This window comes from Xenopus laevis, chromosome 1L (assembly GCF_017654675.1).
Source record: "Xenopus laevis strain J_2021 chromosome 1L, Xenopus_laevis_v10.1, whole genome shotgun sequence".
Lineage (NCBI taxonomy): Eukaryota > Metazoa > Chordata > Amphibia > Anura > Pipidae > Xenopus > Xenopus laevis.
The window spans coordinates 88,112,787-88,126,177 of NC_054371.1; the positions used below are offsets into that span (position 1 = coordinate 88,112,787).

At 36.4% G+C, this 13,391-nt stretch overlaps 1 pseudogene; it reads left to right on the plus strand.

Annotated features, from left to right (window-relative positions):
* Window positions 1-13,391, plus strand: part of LOC108719654 — a 95,841-nt pseudogene that overhangs the window by 24,761 nt on the left and 57,689 nt on the right.

A 13,391-nucleotide genomic window follows, 5' to 3' on the forward strand; every position in this document is an offset into this window, starting at 1 on the left:
GTATCACTGCTCCAAGGACAACCTGTTAATGTGCTGTGGAGAGTTGTAATTTAACAATAGCTGGCAATACAACACACCCATATGGTACTCTTTGAGGATTTTATATAGAAAATCAAGAGTTTTGATTCAAATGTACATAAAAATGATGTTTGTACCAAGCTATTAGCTGACTTTATAAATTATTACTGCAGAAATTATTACTCCATTGTAATACTTGTACCACTGTTTTATTTGCAGTGGCCCAAAGAAGCACTACTGTCTGTTTCACAGAAATATTTCTCTAATATCGACCTTGGAAGTGAGGAGATGAAGGCAAAGTTTTCGGTAATGTGTGTGGAGATCCATATGAATCACTGCTATGGCAGAGAAATATTATGCAGAGGTCATAAGGCTATACTACACCTACCTCATACCTTGAGTTAATTAATCTCTATCTGTCTATGCTGGGGGGAAACAGAACCTTTAGCAAAGTTAATAACAATAACAATGTAACAAATCTTTGATATGCCATTTGATATGCCATTACATTTTAATGTGGATTAATCAGTTGTATCACCTAGGTAAAATGCATTTTGTAATAGGAAAATCTATTAGTTTAAAGGAGGAATATGATGCCTATATTTTCCCAGGTTAAAAAGGGATTTACATACGTTCTCTAATATAGTCGTACTGAAGTGAAAGGGAGTTAATTATATCAGCCCATGTTTCAATCATGTTTAATGAATACTTCCAAGGTTAGTATTCTATGACTGAAACCATTATAATTATATGGTGCTTAGCAAATTTGATTAAAAGAAAAAGTCAGATTCTGTTTTCAGAGTTCCAGCTATGCATGTCACTTATTTATTTGTCTTCCATCTCTTATGTATTGTTAATGTAGAAAATGCCTTCTATATTTCCAGTTCACTGGCAACTATTTGTTCTCAAGATTAATTCCACCCCCATCTATCCCTCTTCCATTAACAGGCAAATGTGTGTTTTATACTTGCCAAAATGACGAAATACTGGGGAAACTATTTCCACATAGATAAGGTTACATATGTATACAGAATAACCTGGCAGTTTTCTGATGACTGCATCTATTTTTGTTTGACTGCAACTGCATTTTCTGTCATAAATTACCCCTTTCACATACCTGAGAAAGGGAAATAAATGGATAAAACCATAAAATAAGCCAATAATAAGCAGATGTATAAAAAGATGGATTAAGTAACAGAACAGAGAAAAAAAAAACCTTACTGAGGGTCATATTGATAGGATTATATTACTGAATGTTGTGTATGAAAATATATTTATTTCGATGCAGTATGGTGCACCCTCCTTTAAAGGGGACCTGTCACCTGAAAAGATTATTTCAAATCCTATTTTATCAGGTTTGTCAAGCAAAAGAAACTTTCATTATACTATATAAATATTTGAATCTTGTTTCCTTCGGTCTGGGAATTCATAATTATAGCAAGCAGGCAGGAGCCATTTTGTGGGCACTGCTATTAAGGAAAGCCTTGCATCATCTCAAAATTAAATGTTAAAGAGAAAGGGGGAATGTGGGGAGTGCAGTGACATCTAGTAAGTGCTGAATGGAAAGTCAAAGTAATGGTCTGCCCCACCTCTATGCCTAAGGAATAGAAAAGGGACAGGCAATATTTGATTGGCAGCTGAGATTTTAAATGAGTTTAAAACAGCTATGAATGCTTTAATAAAAAAATAATTAGGATTTCATGTTTAATATGAAAATTACTTTTATTATACAGCTTTTTATCTGGGTGACAGGTCCACTTTAATAGGAGGCTATAATTTGCATTGACAAGGCACATATACTTCAAATGTATATTTTATTTCTATAGATACAATATGACTATAATCAGTGCATAATGTTTTGGTATTTTTGAGTTATTTTAAAATATTAAAGTAAAAACACTCTCCATAAATTATTTTGGATTCTTTGACCATCATGTGCAGAACAGATTAAAACAGTTTGTTCATGACCTCAGTTATAACTGGACACCTTTCAATCAGGACAGGAGTCGGGAGAAGTAGCCACTGGGAGAAAAAGGCAAAAATGGAAAAGCACTCTTTAAAGTGTAGAATTTGTGAGCTTATAACAGCAGTCATTCCTTCATCATGATAGACTAGCCCTGTCAATATAGTTCTGCTCTCCAAAATTATGCTTTCAATTCACTTCAGTAGCCTTGGCAAATAAGCTTTTTTTTCTGTTGTTTACGGAGTAAATGTAAAAGTTTACAACACATCTATAAGATGGGTGTGTTCTTTATTTTCAACCAAATAGATAACTGATATAATTTGTATCATATTCCTGTCTCAACAGCAAATATTGTTAAAATTAAGATTATGTTTTTACCAAGACATGATTTACACTGAAATATTGTCTTTTTCAAGGCCCGTGATCGTGTAAAGAATGTACTAAGCAAACTTCTGGAAACAAATGTACTTATCGATAAAATGAAAGTTGACCTGTCAACTTTGGAGCCAGTACTTAGGCAGAAATCAGTTGATGTGTTAATGGAGAAATTATCAGTAGATCATGAAAATGCAGATAATTCAAGTGAGAAGGTATATGATTAGCAAGGAAGCATTGTTAATTTACTTTCTTTTTATCAAAGCATTTTTGAATTTTACCACTGGTTTTCCAATCAAACTGCTAAGTCTGAGATTATAAAAACTATTATATCCTGCAACCAAAGTTTGAATTGTTCAGCAGATCCAGTGCCAAATGAAGGCTTGCAGTAGATGCCTGTAGTAAATTTGTGCTTTGTGTTGGTAGAAGAACATATTTGTGACAAATGATATTAAAATAATATTAAATGCCTGAAAAAGCTAAATTTCCATCTTACATTTATTAAATATGCAGTTTAGTCTGCCTTTTGAAATACATTATATGTGCCACAATTCATGGTCAGGGGAGTGGCTGTTGCTGTCTGAGGCAGCCCCAATGCCACCCCCAATCCCACTTCATGCTTAAAACGTTATTGTCGGAGCTGGTCAAAGGGGGGCCACATCGCTAGTGCCATGATCCTTTATCCGTTCTTGATTTATTTTTTATTGTGCAGCTTTAGTCTCTCTCCCTGTAGGTACAAATGTGCAGCAAATCTCACCAATCAGCATAGATGAATGACAAGGAAACATGCCTGGTTAAAAATATGAACCGGTAATATCAAAATGTGAAAAGATATTTTTAACACTAAGGGGTCGAATATCGAGGGTTAATTAACCCTCGATATTCGACTGGGAATTAAAATCCTTCGACTTCGAATATCGAAGTCGAAGGATTTAGCGCAGATAGTACGATCGAACAAACGAAGGATTATTCCTTTGATCGAACTATTAAATCCTTCAAATCGTTTGATTCGAAGGATTTTAATCCAACAATCGAAGGAATATCCTTTGATCAAAAAAACTTAGGAAAGCCTATGGGGACCTTCCCCATAGGCTAACATTGAGTTCGGTAGCTTTTAGATGGTGAACTAGGGGGTCGAAATTTTTTTTAAAGAGACAGTACTTCGACTATCGAATGGTCGAATAGTCGAATGATTTTTAGTTCGAATCCTTCGATTCGAAGTCGTAGTCGAAGGTCGAAGTAGCCCATTCGATGGTCGAAGTAGCCCAAAAAACACTTAAAAATTCGATGTTTTTTTACTTCGAATCCTTCACTCGAAGTTAGTGAATCGGCCCCTTACAAATAAAGTATTTTCTCCAACAAATAACCTCCAATAGACTGAAATTTTATCCAAATAATCCAAATTTTTAAAAATTATTACTTTTTTCTCTGTAATAATAAAACAGTATCTTGTTTACATGATTTTCTAGTAGACTTAAAGTATGAAGATCCAAATTACAGAAAGATTCATTATCCTTAAAGGGATCCTGTCATCGGAAAACAAGTTTTTTTTCAAAACACATCAATTATAGTGCTACTCCAGCAGAATTCTGCACTGAAATCCATTTCTCAAAAGAGCAAACAGATTTTTTTTTATTCAATTTTGAAATCTGACATGGGGCTAGACATTTTGTCAATTTCCCAGCTGCCCCTGGTCATGTGACTTGTGCTCTGATAAACGGTGCCGACGTCTGGTATTTGACGAGGACGTCCGTTTTTTACACCAGCGTCCGGTTTTTTTTAACGCCGGTGACATTTTTTTTAACGCTGCGTTTTTTTCTCTGCGTTTTGCGAATTTGTTCGCCGATGGCAAATCGTGCAAATTCGCCACAAATTTGCGCCTGCCGAATAAATTCACCCATCACTAATAAGATTCTGTTAAAGAATCTTACAAAACTGGCATAAACATATCACTAAAGTTTGCCTTTCATATCTTTTCCCTTGAACAACCATTTTTATGATGTTCTGTAAAAAGACCTGCAATGTTTTGGGGTACTTTATAGTTTCCCTATGAGATGTGAAGTTCAAAAGCTTGTACTGCAAGCCAATAGAATTGCATTTTCATAGATTAGTGCAGTTTCTGCATGTGTTTCGTTGAGATAAACCAGTTTTGTTTTCAAAGTTTGGCTTCATTCAGTTAACCTTTACAAAATCATCTCTATGTTGATCCCTCATTAGTCCTGAAAGTTTGGACAAAAATATTCAGTTTCATCATACGTATAATATTTAAATGTGTCTTTTTCTCATTTTATCAGGCCAGACTGGTCAGCGGCAAAGCAACTACTCGGAGATTAAAATTTTCTTAAAAGGCTTTTATAATATGACAAAGAAAATATAAAACCTCAGATTTTGTTGCAAAAGTACATTAATAACCAAGATTTTATGCCTGAGAAAGTTGAAAAAAATGTCCAAGGCATGCCGCTCAATGTGCATGTGTGTGAGAGCCATGGATTTGTGTTCCTGGGTACTTAAAGATGTGGATCCAAAAAAACTAAACTTGTAGCTGCACAGGTATGAGGTGTAATTTGCTTTACTTGCTCAACATGTACAGTGCTAAATCAACAAATTTTCCTTCACATGAGGAATATTTAATAATCTCAGCTCGGTTTCTACAGGCTGAGCTGGATGCTATAATGTCTACCCTTAAAGATAAGCAACAAAATCTCAACTCTCATGGAGTGACACTAGCTTGTGGTGGATGCTATCTTGGAATGCTAACTCCTCATTAGTCTCCTGGGTGGAACTGCTCTTTCTAAGCTGGCATGTCTATCTCACACCTCCTATGAATGTTCTATAGCAAAAACTGCTATCTACTACATATACCTTGTTCACAGGGTCTCTTTTCCCTGACTTCACTAAGGGATTGGGGTTTCCTTAGGACACTGACTTAAGCTCCCAATAGATGCGACGATTCTTCTTGCCGAACGACCGATTTTAGGGAAGCTGACCAATCCTTCGAAATTATCATGCGGTTAGTGGGATTCGAACGATCGTACATCTTATGATTTTTCCGCCGACATCTGTCAGGAAATTGATCGGCCAGGTCAAAAAATCTTTGTCAGTCCCAGTGCAATCTATCTATGTTTGCAGGGCCAAGCAGGCAGCTCCCCTTTGTTTTCCTGGCAAATTGGTCTTTTTAGTTGATGGTAAATTCGTACGATCGTACGATAGTTCTGAGAAGATCTGATCTTTTAAAAATCTCAACATCTATGGCCAGCTTTAATACTGGGGCTTTCTGCTCCAGGCTCCCCATCACATCCAGACAAGATGAGCCATGTGCTCCCTCCCATTATATAACTTTTGGACATAAACTTATCACGAAATTCTTGGGCCAATTTGAGAAACCTTCCTTCCCCTGGCCGTACTGCATTTAAGGAAATTAACCCCATTGGGTCCCCTACAGCACATTTGTCATGATTTGACTGATACTTTACAATATTAATCTATAAATTGTCCCTTCGGTGTTATTAAGATAATGCTTGAAAGATAAGGCAAAAATGTACAGTTCTTAACTGGTTGATATATTCTAAGTCACATCTTGTATTCTTGTATTATGAAGCTGGAACAAATGTACAAATCTGACTTACACTGAATTGTACATAGAAAACACAGTCTAAATATTCAGATTTTATCAGTCCCTTTATTCAGAACTAAATAACTTAATATATCAGAGTCTCCGTAGGATACATTGGTTGTTCAACACAGTGGCTACAGCTCGTGGGACCCGAGCCATGAAGCAACAAACATCCCTTTAGAGTAATTATGAAAAGAAATTGCCTCTATGCTAGGCTACCTCCGAATCTTTTTGATTTGGGGTATTCATGCTCATAAGATAATTTATGTAAACTCACCAAGAAAATATTAATAATATCCATATATGACATAGAGTAGATGTAAGTCCCAGATCCATCTTGCGAATACTGCTTCTTTGTAGGATTAAAAAGACATCCCTGACTATACCAGCAGTGGGAATACAATTCTGCAAAAGATGCCTAAATGCTTTATCTATCAAAGCTTGTCTTTAAAAATGTACATGGTTGTCATTTAATTTGCAGAACAATCTGAACATCATACCTACATGTATAAATACTGCACTACATGCAATATAAACAAACCAATATAATAAAGGAATAAATGCTTGTCAAAATATGAAAAACTATACACACTTCTTTTAGATGTGACTAAATGATTGCAATCTCTTAGCACACTGCAGTCTTTAGATACTTTGTATCTAAGTCATCCAGGTGTGTAGAACAAAATGTATTGTGTCAGTTTTCTACAGTGGTCCCCCCAACCTGCCCTTGGTACGGTCCATACAATGTAATAAAAATAAACCACAGCTTTTGAAAAAGGTGTTTATTACATAGCAAATTGCAACATTTTGGGCTACCCCAGGTTTTACAAATGCCCTAGGGTCACCCAAATCATTGCTATTTACTATGCAGTAACATTTTCAAAGGGTTCTGTACTGCACATGTTCCAAGTCTTAGGAGGCTCACACTTCCCTTGTTCTTTAACCATCCTCAATTCCTCTTGGTCTTTCTGAGGAAGACAAAGATTACAAGGGCCAGTTATCGATTCCTGCCGAGTTACCTTCTGTTTTCCAGCCATAGTTATAAACGTATGCACTTTACCTTAGCTGACAAATTGTATTGGATTAAATAAAGTACAATATTTTATACTTTGGAAATTGTGTCAGAGAAATCCATTATATCTTGTATGAAGTGATTCCTTGGCCGGGTTATGTGACACGTGACGTCCAGAGCCAACCAGAGATCCCACCACTGAAGTGAATTTTGTTCTAAAATAGTTATAAAGGTATATATTTTTACACCAGTCATAATTTATGAATTTTTGTGAAACTTTGTGAATTTTGTAAAAAGCTGTGTAAAAAGTGTTGACACTTTGGGTTTTATTTACTAAAACTTGCATTTTTCTGGTCGGGCTTTTTGGGGCAAAAATTCTATTTTTTTGTGGGAAAAAAAACTTTAATTTTTTGAGATTTATTATACCCCAATGCTGCAAAAAGACTGAATCTGAAAATCTGCCATCTTAGACCTGTCAAGGTCCTGTACAAGTCAACGGGAGAGGCACCTATCTCAATTTGAAGTTATTGCGGTCTGTGCTGGGTTTAGCCTGAAAATCTGACTTTTTGAGGGTCTTCGGGCAAAAACTCGAAAAAATCAAGCAATTCAGGAAAAAAGCCCAAAAAAATTCGAAAGATTTGGGTTTTTGCTTGATTTTATTGAATTTTTCCACGATCCGATTGATTTGGATTATTCTATTAATAAATAAGGTCAACTCGAGCATGGGAGTTTAGTGTTTTTTTTTTTAACAATGTGAGTTAAATTCTGACTTTAGTAAATAACCCCTTGTGTCTGGATTTTTAAAACTTAATTGCAGGAAGTTCATATTCTTATTCATTATTAACTGCTTGTAGATTGTTGGATAAAGAAGTGTCAAGAGTTGGAGATTTCAATTAGCCCAAATTTCATTCTCATAAATGTTTTGGGGGATGCCTATTGAATCCGACCGTGGAATACAGATGGTTTGGCTAGAGATCATGTTTCAACAGAGTATTCGAGTTACGCAAGGAAGAAGCTGGCCCTTAATGATTGACCCACAAGATCAGGTAAAATATAGAGTCATCACTGCCAATATTTTTGAATTACAGACTCTCTACTTGATGCACACAGACCGATAACAGGTGGATCTCAGCTGCAAATAGGAACGTTTTTTTATGCCAAAATTATTATTCTGCTTCTTGAACATCAGAAATCTGGAGACAAAATGGAAAAATGAAATGTTTAATGAGGCCCCACAACCCACATGTCCAAATGAAATAATTTAGAATTGATTACTTAATTATGGGAGATGCCATATTATACAGACATATCGCCTTAATTGGGCAAGTTCAGGTTCTGGTACCTTAGTTTAAAGTCAAATTAAAACTTCACTTTTATTAGAACTATTAAAACACTTATACCATTAGAACTAATGACATAATTGACATAGTATGGGACAATGACCTTAAAAACAATTAAGACCCTAAAGGTGAACCATTTCAAATAGTGACTCCAGTTAATATTTAAGTCATTATCAAGTCAACCTGGCTGTCCAGTTGTAAGAAAGGGTGTTAAAAATGTTCAGGTGTAATCTGTCAATGACTCACAGCAAGATCATGCTAGTTGCAGCTGCAAAAAAATACAACAAAAACAATACAAAATATTTGTAAATCAGACTTATTAAATATTCAAAATAATTTTAGACATTTTTTTAATACACATAGTTACAGTTCCCCTTGATTTCTAAATACCCTGCAAACTTAAAGATTGCCCCTGATGCTGAATCTTTGTCTTGTCTCCAGTGAAACTGCACGGTTGTTTTTACATATATGACATAGTGCTTACAGTATAAAACTTATGATTACCTAATTGTTCAACCTATTTAAAAAAATAAAAATATAGTCTACTATTTAAAAAATCATATTTTGTATTTTCGAATAAGATAAGAGTAAGATTTAGATTTAAAGATAGATAACAGACGCCATGTAATCTCTGCAATATTTATACCACAGGCAAATCGATGGATAAGAAACAAAGAAAATAAGAATGGTTTGAAAGTCATTAAGCTTACTGATGCTGGTTTTCTAAGAACTCTGGAAAATGCTATAAGGCTTGGTTTGCCTGTCTTGCTTGAAGAGATTTGTAAATTTAAGTCTTATTCCATTCTTGCATTACAGTATATCAAATGTACAGGGCACATTTACATTTTTTGCACTTTACACTCTGCACCTAGATGTGCACAAATAGACACAGGCCTCTGTACCTCAAACCTGCAGCTCCCTTCACTAATATAACTCTGACTATAGTGACTTACCTGTTTTAGAGATGTTGTATGACAAAAAGGGTGTGCAGAAGATGATGACTACTAAAGCAAATAAAGTTTTAGGTCCCTGGTAAGGCCTCACCTGGAGTATGCAGTGCAGTTTTGGACTTCCGTCCTTAAGAGGAATATAAATGAGCTGGAGAGAGTGCAGAGGCGTGCAACTAAACTGGTTAGAGGGATGGAAGACTTAACTTATGAGCAGTGTCAGACTGGGATGCCAGAGGCTTCCCAGGTTGAGGGCCCACTTTCCAAACTATTATACCTCCTCTCCTCACTCAACCTCTTTATTCTCCTAGTCTCTTTTCTCTACATACTATACTATATTCTTCCATTATTAAGCCTCTTTGTTCCCATAAAGAAATAGGGAATGACCATGAAATAGGCCAAATGGTTAGAAGCAAGAGGCCATGGGCCCACCAGGAGTTTTCCTGGTATCCGGCGGGCCAGTCCAACACTGCTTATGAGGGTAGACTGTCAAGGTTGGGGTTGTTTTCACTGGAAAAAAAGGAGCTTGCGAGGGGACATGATTACACTTTACAAGTACATTAGAGGACATTATAGACAAATAGCAGGGGACCTTTTTACCCATAAAGAGGATAACCGCATCAGAGGCCACCCCTTCAGACTAGAAGAAAAGAACTTTCATTTGAAGCAACTTAGGTGGTTCTTCACAGTGAGGACAGTGAGGTTGTGGAATGCACTGCCGGGTGATGTTGTGATGGCTGATTCAGTTAATGCCTTTAAGAGTGGCTTGGATGATTTCTTGGACAGACATAAAATCAAAAGCTATTGTGATACTAAACTCTATATTTAGTATAGATATGTGTATATATAATTTATGTGAAGGTATGGAGGGGTGTGTGTATGGATGCTGGATTTTCATTTGGAGGGGTTGAACTTGATGGACATGATTTAAACCCGATTTAACTATGTAACTATGTAAACTCATCCTAACCCACTTAACGTGATACGGTCATGGAAAAAATTTTTTTTTCAAAATGAACCAGTTAATAGTGCTGCTCCAGCAAAATTCTGCATTGAAATCCATTTCTCAAAAGAACAAACAGATTTTTTTTATATTCAATTTTGAAATCTGACATGGGGCTAGACATATTGTCAATTTCCCAGCTGCCCCAAGTCATGTGACTTGTGCTCTGATAAACTTCAATCACTCTTTACTGCTGTACTGCAAGTTGGAGTGATATCACCCCCTCCCTCCCCCCCCCAGCAGCCAAACAAAAGAACAATGGGAAGGTAACCAGATAACAGCTCCCTAACACAAAATAACAGCTGTCTGGTAGATCTAAGAACAGCACTCAATAGTAAAAACCCATGTCCCACTGAGACACATTCAGTTACATTGAGAAGGAAAAGCAGCAGCCTGCCAGAAAGCATTTCTCTCCTAAAGTGCAGGCACATGTCACATGACCAGGGGCAAAATGTCTAGCCCCATGTCAGATTTCAAAATTGAATATAAAAAAATCTGTTTGCTCTTTTGAGAAATGGATTACAGTGCAGAAGTCTGCTGGAGTAGCACTATTAACTGATGCGTTTTGAAAAAAACATGTTTTCAGATGACAGGATCCCTGATATTCCTGATTTTAAATTCGGTTTAGCTATTTTGAGAACAGTATTATGCGGGATTGCCATTACCAAGTACAGTTAAGGCCTACACAGCTGTTATAAATGATCATACCCTAGTGGCCTCACATCATAGCAGTATTCCATAATTGTGGGTCCACAGATATTGCTAGACTACAACTCCCATCTTGGTTTAACCCTGAACATGTTGGCGATACCAACATCTGGGGCTCATTGATGAACACTAGAATGCTCCAATCAAAATGCCATAGGTAAGTGTGCTTGATCCTTCTTGTGAACATCTATATTAGTCCTTTGTGTCAATCTTCTGGTATTAACTTCTGTAATGTGCAAGAGGCAGTGTGTGCTGGGACAATGGAACAGTTTACCTAATACCAGCCTTCAGATGGTAAATACAGGGTTGCTGTTGTCACCCTCACTGCGCAGGTGAAAGTTGCTCAACAGTTTAATCCTTTTCAGTTCAAATGCAGTATAATAATGGAAGAAACTTAATTAGTATTGTAAAAATTATACACAGATTGCTATTGCAGAGACTATAAGCCTTGTAACAGAGTGGGCATTTCGATGTCTGTGTTGATCTTGGAGAGGCTTACAAAGGTTACATGCCTTTTTCCCACTTGGAGCCATTTTTAAAATATGAATAGGAAATATGCTGCCTATGGCAAAATGTTTTTTCCATTAGGAAAGCATGTCAATTTTTGATAACGTAATTAAAAGCATACACTTGTTATAGGTTTATAACTTCAAATAATAATTACAGATTATTAACAATAATGACATTATGGCAAATCACTTTAACCATGTATGAACTAAACTTGTTTATTACAGCTAAAATAGACATTAGATCCTGCTATGGAGCAAGTCCTTTTGAAACAGACCTTTACATCAGGAAGGAGGTTGCTAATTCACCTTGGAGACTCTGACATTGACTATGTTAAGAATTTTAGGTTCTACATGACGACCAAAATGCCATATCCAAATCATCTTGCTGAGGTAAGAAATATCAGCAAAATGCATACATTAATATGACATACTGTATTAAAGAGAAATGGTATTTGGTTCTTCTGTAATATCTATCCTGGAGTTTTTATGATATTAGGATAAATACATTACTGATGCTTTCAATCCCATAACACATGAATTATATTAAGATTTGACTCTTCATAATAGAAAAAAACATTTTGTTTGGAAAAAAAAAGATATTTTGTTTGGAACTCATAAACAAAAATAATCCTTTATATTTTTAAGTTGAAGGCCTGTGTGAATCAGTTCTTTTACATAATTGCCTGAAAAGTATACCATGTTTTGTACACAGTTTCCAAAAAAACTGAAATCAAAATACATTTTTGGCAGTACAGATGTAACTATTGTTAAAAATGAAGTGGACAAAATGCCTGAAATTGACCCAGGTGATATTGTCCTTAAAGGGAGAATCTGCCTGTAAATTTAATTCTTATTTTTAAGAATGGAAAAGTGCAAGGTTAACTAATGCAGAGTTGAAGAAGACGAAGAGGAAAGTCCAGATGGTACCTGCCCTCGAACTCCAATGTGTATTTGCGGGTGCTGGGTCAAATCCAATTGTATAGTTCTTATAGAAGGACCCGCACTCCAAATTCTTGTGTCACAAAAGATTTTAGTAATTCATCACTCGTGCATCCAATGTTTCGGCCCACTTTGGGGCCTTTATCATGGATGTATAAATATATATATTGACAAACTGTCTGCCTGTACACACAGTTTTTGGGAGAAATTACAGTAGCTATGGTAGGCAGGTAAGCGTAGGATCAGGAGCATAAATACAGGGACACCACGTCTTCAGGCAAAAAACAAAGGTTTATTCAGGCAAACTCTTCTCAACATAAAGGTAACAGGAACACAGTTCATTAGCTTTTCAACAGCACGCATTCTTTTCTTTTCCTCACTCTGGGGTTCTCACCATACAGGGTGGCTTCCACCAGCTCACCAGCCTCTGGCCTGTCTCACCTTCTGACTCTCAGTAACCTGGCCACATCTCCCTTTGCTCCTTGCAGTGGCAGGCAGTACCCACAGCCCCTCTGGGAGTGTTCAAAACAGACAGGTAACCTTCCTGTTCTGTGTCCTGCTCAGAGAGAGACCTTCCTAACACTCACTGAACTCCTACCACTCACTACAATTAAATACCTTTTCACAGGACAGGCTTCCTGGGGAAAGTGAGCTCCAGTATGCAACTTGGACCACTGGAATGGATTGTCTGGCTTGCCTGTTCCTTCCAGAACACTATAGCTTCCAGGGCCAGACAGCAAACTCCTTTAAACAAAGAAACCATTCCCTGTTTAGTAACTTCTCCTTACAGCTTACATGTCTAATTGGGAAGAAATTAAAGGCAAAATTCACCTTTAGACACGTTTCTTTTATCATTTTACCACATAATAAATATATATAAAATATATAAAAAATATATATAAAAATTGTAGTGTTATTATACTAAAAGCAATGCTTTTGTCTCTGGGCCCACCTTTTACTCTTT